Raw genomic sequence first — 10,427 nt, forward strand, 5'->3', positions numbered from 1 at the left:
ATTCTGTACACTATAAAACACTGATAAATTCAATTGGTGACATAATTATCACTTAAAGAAAGTAAGACTAACATATCTTTTGCTATAATTTTTATTATATAAGTTGCATTGAGTTTAACTAAACAGTCTCTGAAAACATTATATGTTTAATAAGATATGATGAACACGATTTGTTGCAGTAAAATTCAAAAAGTTGAGGGAATATCTATATCTACCATGTACAGGCTATATATATTTCCTGTTATATAATCCATTTGTGTAATGTTACAGCACAGATGTCGCTGTTTTTTCTCACAACCATCTTTCGTATAACACACTGAACAAAAAAGTTCAAAATGAGCAACATACAATAAGGAAAAAATGGGAATCACGTTACACAGCAGGAAATCAAATTTTATAAACCTAACATGTTACGGCAACTCTGCTTTGTCATCATCTAGCATATATTTCGAAACTAGCTGAATTATACACCGAAACATATTAAGTAGTTATATTTCTTTTCTTTTTAAGACGAAAGCATAATAAATCAAAATAAATGAATATGGAGGTGTTCAATATCAACTCCCCTGACATATTACATTCCCTAGTTTAGGGGTAACTGAGAAAAAGGGTAAAGCTCTCAGGATTTTCACTGTCTTCCTCAATAGTGAATTCGTTTACTTCAAGTAGCCAACATAGCCAACAATATCGCTGCATTCTGTGTGTTAATCTCTGGTTGTAGTTTTGGAAGATATTTCCCTATGCCCACACAATGAGGATTCCCACTTGGTCCAGTGTGTCTGGTGGATGATGTAGACATGGAATCTGTTCTATGGGAACACATATTGGAGTATATGATGACTTGGAAATCGTTAACGATATGTGCACGATGGGGACAAGCGTTATAGCTCTTTAAAATTTAGTCATGTTCAAAGTATTCAGAAAACCCTTTAAAATTACTGCCATATCTCGTTCTTATAAAACGCAACATAAAAACGTCATCCCTGATGACATACAGATCAGTAAGTCTCACTGAAACAGATGCCACCATACAAACTCCCTGAATGTATTATTTTCAGTTATCATGCAGCCACAAAAGCGCTCTTATGGCCATCTTTACATATGACGATGGTTATTACAGAATCCCCCACCTCACCCAAACAACAACACAAAAAAAAACCGGAGCAACAACTACTATTTCAGTATTTCTGCAAGTACTCCTAAAGCAAGAGATGTAAGACACATCTGAGCTAGTTACAAAATGTATGCCAATCATAATTAATCCTTGATTCAATTTAGTATCATGAAATTTCAGATCTCCACGAACTATCTTAATTTCATTTTTGACAAAAATAAGTATCAGTGTATAGTATAAGCTCTTCCTAAAAGTCTATGATAGTCCGAGATTTATTTGATAAAGGCAGAATCACTCGTCTTCACTGGTTCATGTATGGAAGTGAAACTTTCGCAGATAGTTTTATTCCAAAAAAGTCGATGCGTTTCATAACCATCATAATTACGTAACGAATCACACTTATGAATATACAAGTATACAGAAATAAATCATCGCTAAATAAAAATGCGATGCAGGGCTGGCTACTGAAGTTGAAAAAAAAGAGCAAGACGTCCAAAATAGAAAAGTTAAAAATTTGTTAATTTAAAGCTCCAAACCTATTCTTAATAATCGTTATGGAGTATTTCTTCCAAAGTAGTGCAGTTGTGTAGTTTTATCAAGTGATCTTCATTCTTACTTATCTAAGTAATGTTTATTTCAGGGTAACTGTACGAATGATGTTAGGTGAACACCAGAGAAACATTTTTAAAGCTATTTATGTTTTCAACCGTTTCAGTATTTACTTATAATAAAGTATTCTGAACAGAGCTCTATAATATTGGTTAGACACAACAAAGTATTTTGTATTGAAAAACTACGGAATGATTTCAGACACATACAGCTTAGGTAATATAAGTTGAGGAAAAAAGAAAACATAAACACACACACACATGTATATATATATATATAAAGAAAATGTTATTACTAGTAAAGCGAAAGATATAATGTTTTTAATGTATATTACGAAAAGTTCATTAAATAGTACACTCTGTCCATGGTTCCAAAATCATCAACGGAAGGCTTATAGTTCCTTGCTTCCGTTTATGGTGGTAGTCAATAGACATACCCAATAAACTAAGGCTCGGGTGGTATGGTATAATTTCTTACTTCCGTTCGTGGTGGTAGTCAGAAGACATACTCAGTAAACTAAGGTTATACCATACCACCGTGTCTTCTGACTACCACCACGAACGGAAGTAAGAAATTAGCCTTAGTTTACTGAGTAATACCATACCACCGTGTCTTCTTACTACCACCATAAACGGAAGTAAGAAACTAGCCTTAGTTTACTGAGTACAGGTGGTATGGTATAGTTTGAGACAAAAGGTGACTCGATGACTAAAAATTCTCATTGACAGACGGATAACGCAAACGTAAAGATACTGTGGCAATTAATTAAACTGTAAACAATTGAGATATATTTATTAAACTGAAATTATTTAAAAACACACCAGCTAAAAATTCAAACATAAGTGTCCGACTTTTCGATGATTAACATACTTTTTTTTTCAAGGGTTGGAATCGTCCAGGTATATGTACTAGATATTTGTGCTGCACCTGCGCCATCTACATAGTTTCTCCTTAAAAGGCCTATAATCTTCTTTTCTTTCGTCATTTAGAAAACGGTACTGACAACCTATAATTATGAGTATTCGGTTTTCTATAAATCTTGCTTGCAAACAAGGTAGTCGATAACGACATATTATATTCTCACACAGATATCTATATGAAGGTCTTATCCCTCAAGCTTTGAAGATTCGTCCATTAGCGAATAATTGTGAAGGAAAACGAATTGCACAGTAGGGTTGTCCAATGTTTCTTAATGTGAGTATTATACTTTATTTGGTAAACTTAATTCTTTTAGACTTTTCTGAGTTTGAAGACGCAGTAGTAGTAGTTCTTGGAAATCAGCTTTTTGTGACAATTCATCAACACATTATAAAAACTTTCTCATGAAGAAATCTGATACACTGACTAAAAATAAAAAAGTTAACAAACAATAATAAATCAATAAAAATATGATCAATTTATCATTTATAGATTTGAATGTATTACAGCTGAACGATTTAAGAAGTAAAGGTCTAAATTTTTGTCCTCCAAAAACTATTCCAATCCGTCATATTTTAGTTTCAAGGGAAGTATGTTTGAAGAATGCTCCACAACATAAACAGACTAGAAAAGGGGATTTAGTTACTAATACATTAAAACAGGGATTATCAAACTATTTTTCGGTGCACCCCTTCCCCATTTGAAAATATTTCAGGCTGTGATTAATCCCCCTCCGCACACACACACACACACACACATACACAAAGTTGTAGCAAATTACTGTACATACTCTAAAATATCCGTTGATGCAATATATTTTATAATCTCTCGACCCCCAAGTTTCAGAAACACTGTAATAACACGTTAAGGTTCCACCGAACAATTTGCTCAAATCTTAACGAAAAGTCCTTAATAAATAAATATAAAAAATAACTGATATTAATATTACCTTTCAATAAAGGAAAACGTGTTGTAGTCACGGGACATAATATTTTTCGTTAATGCTATAATGTCTCAATTTTGAGTATTCGGACGAAATAAGCACAATCCGATACTTTTCTATTACTTTTGCGTAAAAAAAAGCACTTTTTTTTCCATTTTTCACAAAAATTCATACGTAGTCTCACGTTATGCGGTATATGATAAAAAGGTGCAAACACTTTTAATAATTCTAAATTATGTAAAGTTCTTAAGTGTAATCCTACGGGAAAATATTAAAAACATCTAAACTTATTATTAATCTGATTTAATTGAAAAATAATATTCGTCCTTACATAGCTTTGGAGGTCAAATTATTTTATTTTATTGATATACAAAAGTTCACAACTCACATGTGCAGTTTGTTAGTTAGTTAGTTAGTTTTAGATTAAAGCCATATTAAGCTATCTGCTGTGTCCAACGCGAGGAAATGAACCCCATATTTTATCGTTGTAAGTCAGTAGACTTAACGCTGTCCCACCAAAGGACCAAATGTTTACTGTTTCGATGAGAGGAGCCCCCAGATGTAAACTTGCAAATATCCTAGGTGATTTGTTAATTCCATTAATAGGGCTATCTGAATTCCATATTAAAGTATACAACAGCTTGTTCATGACCTTTAGGTTTCTGAAAATGAGGAAATGGTTTCTTCCGACTTAGTAAGTTTGTTTACTTCCATTACTATTTATTTAGATTTTGATGTGCAATGCAAAGGTTAATTTTAGACCCTGGTTTACAAAACTCCACTTCGTTAACGGTTAAAGAAAATTGTTAAGCTTGGAAAGCTACTGCTTTTGCATATAAAGGTGTTATTTGCAGATAGCTCTATTCAGTAATCATGGGATCACCTGTATCGGTTGCAAATTTAGTTAACGAATCTCCTGGGTTGTTCAATCCTATCCAAGTCCGTTTAAGTTTTAACGATGATATATATATATATATATATCGATGATGTTTTTTTGTACCATTGATATTAAAATTTTCATCAAAGTTTTCTAACACACTTAAAAGCTAAAAACGAATTTATTCAATTTATTTTAGAAAACGAGCAAGTAATTCTTTGTCTTTTCTTTAGATATTCTAATCTACCCACACACATGTATTGATTACCGGTTGATGTCTTATACCTGGTAAAAATAAAACCACTGGAAACTTAAGATAATCTAGCTTTATAATTTTATTATCACACCATTTATGAATGAAAATATAAAGCACGTTTTAAGTTTTATGTTCGAAAGGAAAAACTAATCGGAATTTTAAAAGTTTCACGAAAGAAAAATTAATGAAAAATTGGTAATCATAAAAATAAGTCTATGAAATATAATTTTAAGATAACATTAAACTACTGGTTAACTTCAAAATTGATGATATTGAACTTCGGAACTGGTTACAGCATGTCTTTATATATAATTCAGTTGTAAATTTATATATCTTGGAAACCCTGACTTTACTGTGTCCTTGCGAGACCTACGAGCTTTCGATATTTGTCCCTTAAATTCACAATGGTTTTGAATTATTTGAAACAACATCCATGCAAGTAGCTTACTAAAATCTTTTAAAGAAAACATTCCACTGAATAAATGATATTTTTATGTTACTGTTATATATATATAATAGTTAAATATAACACGTAAAAGTCTTAGAAGGTTATTCTAAAATTACTGTGTGTTATCCTATAAATAGCAGACGTCAACATACTGAAAACATGGTAAAGCCTTTTAAAACTGTCAGAAAAACCATATCAGTTACAAGACATAGGATGATATAGAGGTGGCGTTGACCTTGGTCAGTCAAAATCAACAATCACGGTAGATACTTAAGTGTGGGCCCAACCTCGCTTTTTGACCAGCTGCCACCTATTTAAAGGTATGCGTTGCCTTGGAAACCAATACGGAATGCCAAACACACCCACAAATGACTGCACTTATTTAAAAGAGCTTCCAACCCATAACCAGTGAAGATCAAAGATGAAGAGCTACTCGAAATTTCCATTTTAACGGAAAAGTCAATTATTTTACTCTGCAAACAGCAATACAAAAAGTAAAAACATCGACGTTAACCAAAGTTGCCTAATTTCTCAGATATCCATTCAGCTTATGCATCGCAAGAACAAATTTGTATCGTTTGTTAGCCTAATGATAAAAACGAAGCCAAACACAAGCTTTAAGTGTGTTGAGACGTTTCAATCAACAACTCATAGCCTTATATCAGAAAGAACGACGTTTTATCTTTCTGAAACTCACTCTTATTCAATGAAAAAATTCTGTGAAAATCCTATTAAATCGTCACCTCGTAATGAAATTTATACATTATTTTGAAGAAGCTAGACTGGATAATTTTGTATCAATGGTCCAAATTAAAAAAAAATATTATTAAACAACTTTTCTCATCGTTTTAATGTTCTTCGTTATTGAAAAAATAGAAAACAAAGGTTTAAAACATGTTTTCTTTATGGAATTACAATACCTAGGGTTATGATACAGTTATTAATAAGTTTATTACTTTTGTTGCCACATTTGAGTAATTATATAGTTTCGTCAACTCAAAACACCTTGTTTGGAAGGTTTTTAAAATACATTCGGAATCGGTCTTTTGTTAAATTCACTTATTTGTGATAATAATTTGAAGGAACATTTCGGATATTATGAAAACCAAACATTCGTTTAGGCACATAGTATATTTACTACTTGTACAAGCGTTAGAACAAAGTATTTATTCAACACCTCAAGTAGTCAACAAATACGAAAAAATATACATAATAATATAATCAAAATTACAATGTCTCTAATGGTGATAACAATCATTTTAATTAAAACAACTCTCATTACCTTCTCATTTTTAAATATTTCATGAATTAACTTTCTCAAACGAATGGTTACACTTTATAATTTACATATCCTATGACTTTTAGACGCGGCACAGCGGCTCATACACTGGCTCCAAGTTTTTCAAGTACAAACTTTTAGATCATAGCTCCGTCATCTCTCGACCGATTTGAGATCTAATTACAGTTTTGGACCCAGAAGGTAAAACTCTTTCGACTGATGTATTTTCCCAAGCTCAAAGTCTAATAGATTAATTTACTCTAATCCAGCCTAAAAGAATTTCAAGTGCCGCGGCTATTGAGGACTCTCTCTTGTTTTTTCTTGCATACATTTTGGTACAATATTTTTCGTGAGTAAAAGGTTAAATGCAAAAAAGACTGAGAATGAAAAAAAAAAGCTTATTGTTTAACGGCTATCCAGTAAAATATTTTCTCAGCATTCATACTTAAAAGTGAACCGCAGCAATTTGTCATTTAGCCTGACAGTAATTTTGTGGTAAAAAAAAACTCATTAACTTAACCTCATTATACCACATCGCATCCAGATTATCCGTCTTCACACTTAAATGGTGTGAACTTTCACACTTTTCAAGTGATCACAATTCTCATATTGTTAGTAGACTAACTAGGATCAGTGCTTATTATTCATGTTTTTTGTTATTGTTGTTTTTTTAATGTATAAAACCCAAAACACTGGGGGGAGATTAAAAGCTTTTCTTTCTTTTTCAAAAATGTTCTTCATAATTTTTAGAAGCTATGAGCAATATAATTAGTCTAACAGCCAAAAGGTAAGACAAGACATTCTAATGGGTTTCGTGTTCCCAGATATGCAACCATAAATATCTTAAATACGATATTCTCCTTAATATGATCGACACTTCTTTATCTGACAAGTTTATGTTTCACCACGTTAGGCGCACTAAAAAAAGTCAATTCAGAATTGAATTTAGGGAAGAGGGCGAAAGGAAGTTAGCAAAAATGTAGCGACGACCATTATGTACTTTTTTTCTTTTCTAGAGAAATGTATATCTGAATAGAGAGCAGAACTTTCAGGTAACATCTGGACTGGGGTAACGTTTACGCTCCGAGATACAATGGAATGTTCTTCTTATACATAATCAATCGACCTACATACTGTACAACAAACAACAGTTTCTCTCCTTCTTACCCGAGGTAAGAACAGGGCCACATTATTGTAAGACCTTTCCACGTGTGAATAAGCGAATTTGCGTGGATCTTATATTATAGCTATTACAGAAGCATATCTGCGGTGTGTAGGTTAAGTATAAAGAAACTTGAAATATGTACTTATTTATCGATGACATATTTTCAAGTGAACAAGAGTAACTCCAGTTTCAGAAAGAGCTATGTTGTGTACATCTACCTATATATAGCCGAAATATGCCTACCATAATGTTTATAAATAAAACGTTGCTTTAGAACATGAAATATTAAAGCACTCGATGTTGATATATTTATATATATATATATATATATATACATTGAACAACCATATATTCATTATAGAAACATGCACTCTTTATTGTGCTTTAATTTAAACAAAAACTTGATACTGTCTTTACTTAACTAACCTATCTTCAATTTCTAGACTTTATAAATCTTAACGTAATGATAATAATTAATCAATTTTCCGATAATTTGGTATCTTAAAAAAAGCTCTGCCTTTTCTGATAATTTATTTTATAATGCCTTCCGGTTTACTCCATCACACTGTTAATAAATACCTATGTATATTTCCAGAAATACTTTAGTGTGGTTAGTTTATAAAATACTCAATATGTAAATAAATTATCTTAAAATGATTCTTAAAAACATGACAGTTGATAAGGAAATTCCCATATAACGAAGAATAAAAATAAATTATTTCATTTGCTATTCTGCACAAATATTGGTGTTGTTATATAATAAAACTTTATGTCTTCCAAGAAACGGTTTCTGTGTGATTACTTACGAACAAATAAGTTAAAAATTAAATCATTGAATTACATAAACCTCTTATTACTGACACTCTTCCTCGTACAGATTGTTAATAGCAATGACAGAGAGACGGCCCCCCAGTGGCACAGCGGTATGTCTGCGGACTTACAACGTTAGAATCCGGGTTTCGATACCCGTGGTGGGCAGAGCACAGATAGCCCATTGTATAGCTTTGTGCTTAATTACAAACAAACAGACAGAGAGACGTAAAAGAAAGTTTAATACTTTTTTCATCAACCTTCTCCCCAGTGACTCAGCGGTAAGTTTCCGGACTTATAACACTAAAAATTGGGTTTCAAACCTCGTCGACGGCAGAGAAAAATAGACATTTGTGTAGCTTTTTGCTTAACATAAATGTCAGGTTTTCAAGTATGTGTGGCCGGATTTTTTACTGTAGGCGTCTGTGGCTTGTTGGCGATAAACAGCACACAGTTCGTTACATAGTTGATTATCACAGTTGTATCCAGAGCTTTAAATAATCGTCTCTTTTCGTCAAAAGTCCACATAAGTTGTTTCAGTTACTTTAGAACACAACTGACAAGACGAATTATTCTTCTATGCTCTGTTATTACAATACAATCGGTGATAATTTCACTTATGTTACACCATTGATTACCGCGGTTGTATCCAGAGCTTTAAATAACTCTCTATTTTCGTCAAAAGTCCACACAGGTTCAATTACTTTTAGAACACAATTGACAAGACAAATTCTTCTTCTCTACTCTGTTCTTATAATACAATCTGCGATAATTTCACTTTAAAAAGCGCCACTATACGCTCTTTACGACTAAACTTACAAACACACACACTAGATATATTTAACTATATCTCTCTCACACTAACTTTGTCTCTCTTTGTCTTACTTGAAATACCTTTTGGACGAGTATTTATAAATATCCCAACTGAAGCCTAGAACTTTCCACACATATTACGAGATATTATGATGTAATAATACTAGAGAAAAACTTAGAAGGTTCTAGTTACATAACGCAACAATACATCAATAACTAATTTACGACAATTAAAATACACAATGTATGATTCGCACAGTTATGTAAAGAACCTTGGAATAAGCTATCCCTCTAAAAATAACTAAATTTAACACTCGCGCTATTCTTAAATTAAGACAGTCGTGTATATGTAACAAGCAAACAAAACATCAACAAATCGTTCATAAATAATAATGTTTGTTTGTTTGGAATTTCGCGCAAAGCTACACGAGGGTTATCTGCGCTAGCCGTCCCTAATCTAGCAGTGTAAGACTAGAGGGAAGGCAGCTAGTCATCACCACCCACCGCCAACTCTTGGGCTACTCTTTTACCAACGGATAGTGGGATTAACCGTCACATTATAACGCCCCCACGGCTGAAAGGGCGAGCATGTTTGGTGGGACGGGGATGCGAACTCGCGACCTGCAGATTGCGAGTAAAGCGTCCTAACGTTCCAGTTGATGACTATAGATATCTGCATTGACAGTTCGCTGTGGATTGAGGAGTTCGAAATGAATTATTCCTTTGATGTCCCACCAAATGCAAAGCATCACTTTCTTCGGATGGAGTTCAGGTTTAGGGTCGGAAATGGTTTTTGTCTAGAACTGAGTTATTGTTTTTGGCGTTTAATATTCGCATAGAGAATCCATTTTTCATCACCGGTGACAATTCTGTCCAAAAATGGTTCATGCTCATTACGTGCCAGAAGAGACGAAGCAACGTTTACACGTTGGAAACGATGATCATCGGAGAGTTCGTGAGGCACCCAAACACCTTCTTTATTCAGATGTTTACGTATTGTTTCATGAGAGACATGCAATTTCAGGGCCATTTCACGAGTGTGTTGCCTTGGGTTAGACTCAACAAGCGTATTCAGAGATTCAATCTCAATTTCAACATGTCAGCCTCCAGTAATCACAGATTTTAAGGCTAAAGTCAGCTGAACGAAATTTGCTGAACCATCATTGATACTTACGATTGTTTGTTTGTTTGTTTG

General features: G+C 33.0%; 1 protein-coding gene across 1 annotated transcript in view; it reads right to left on the reverse strand.

Moving 5' to 3' along the window:
- LOC106458991 overlaps window positions 1-10,427 on the reverse strand; it is a 34,018-nt gene that overhangs the window by 14,223 nt on the left and 9,368 nt on the right. The gene's annotated exons all lie outside the window — the stretch shown is intronic.

Source organism: Limulus polyphemus, unplaced genomic scaffold, assembly GCF_000517525.1.
Source record: "Limulus polyphemus unplaced genomic scaffold, Limulus_polyphemus-2.1.2 Scaffold542, whole genome shotgun sequence".
NCBI classification, from domain to species: domain Eukaryota; kingdom Metazoa; phylum Arthropoda; class Merostomata; order Xiphosura; family Limulidae; genus Limulus; species Limulus polyphemus.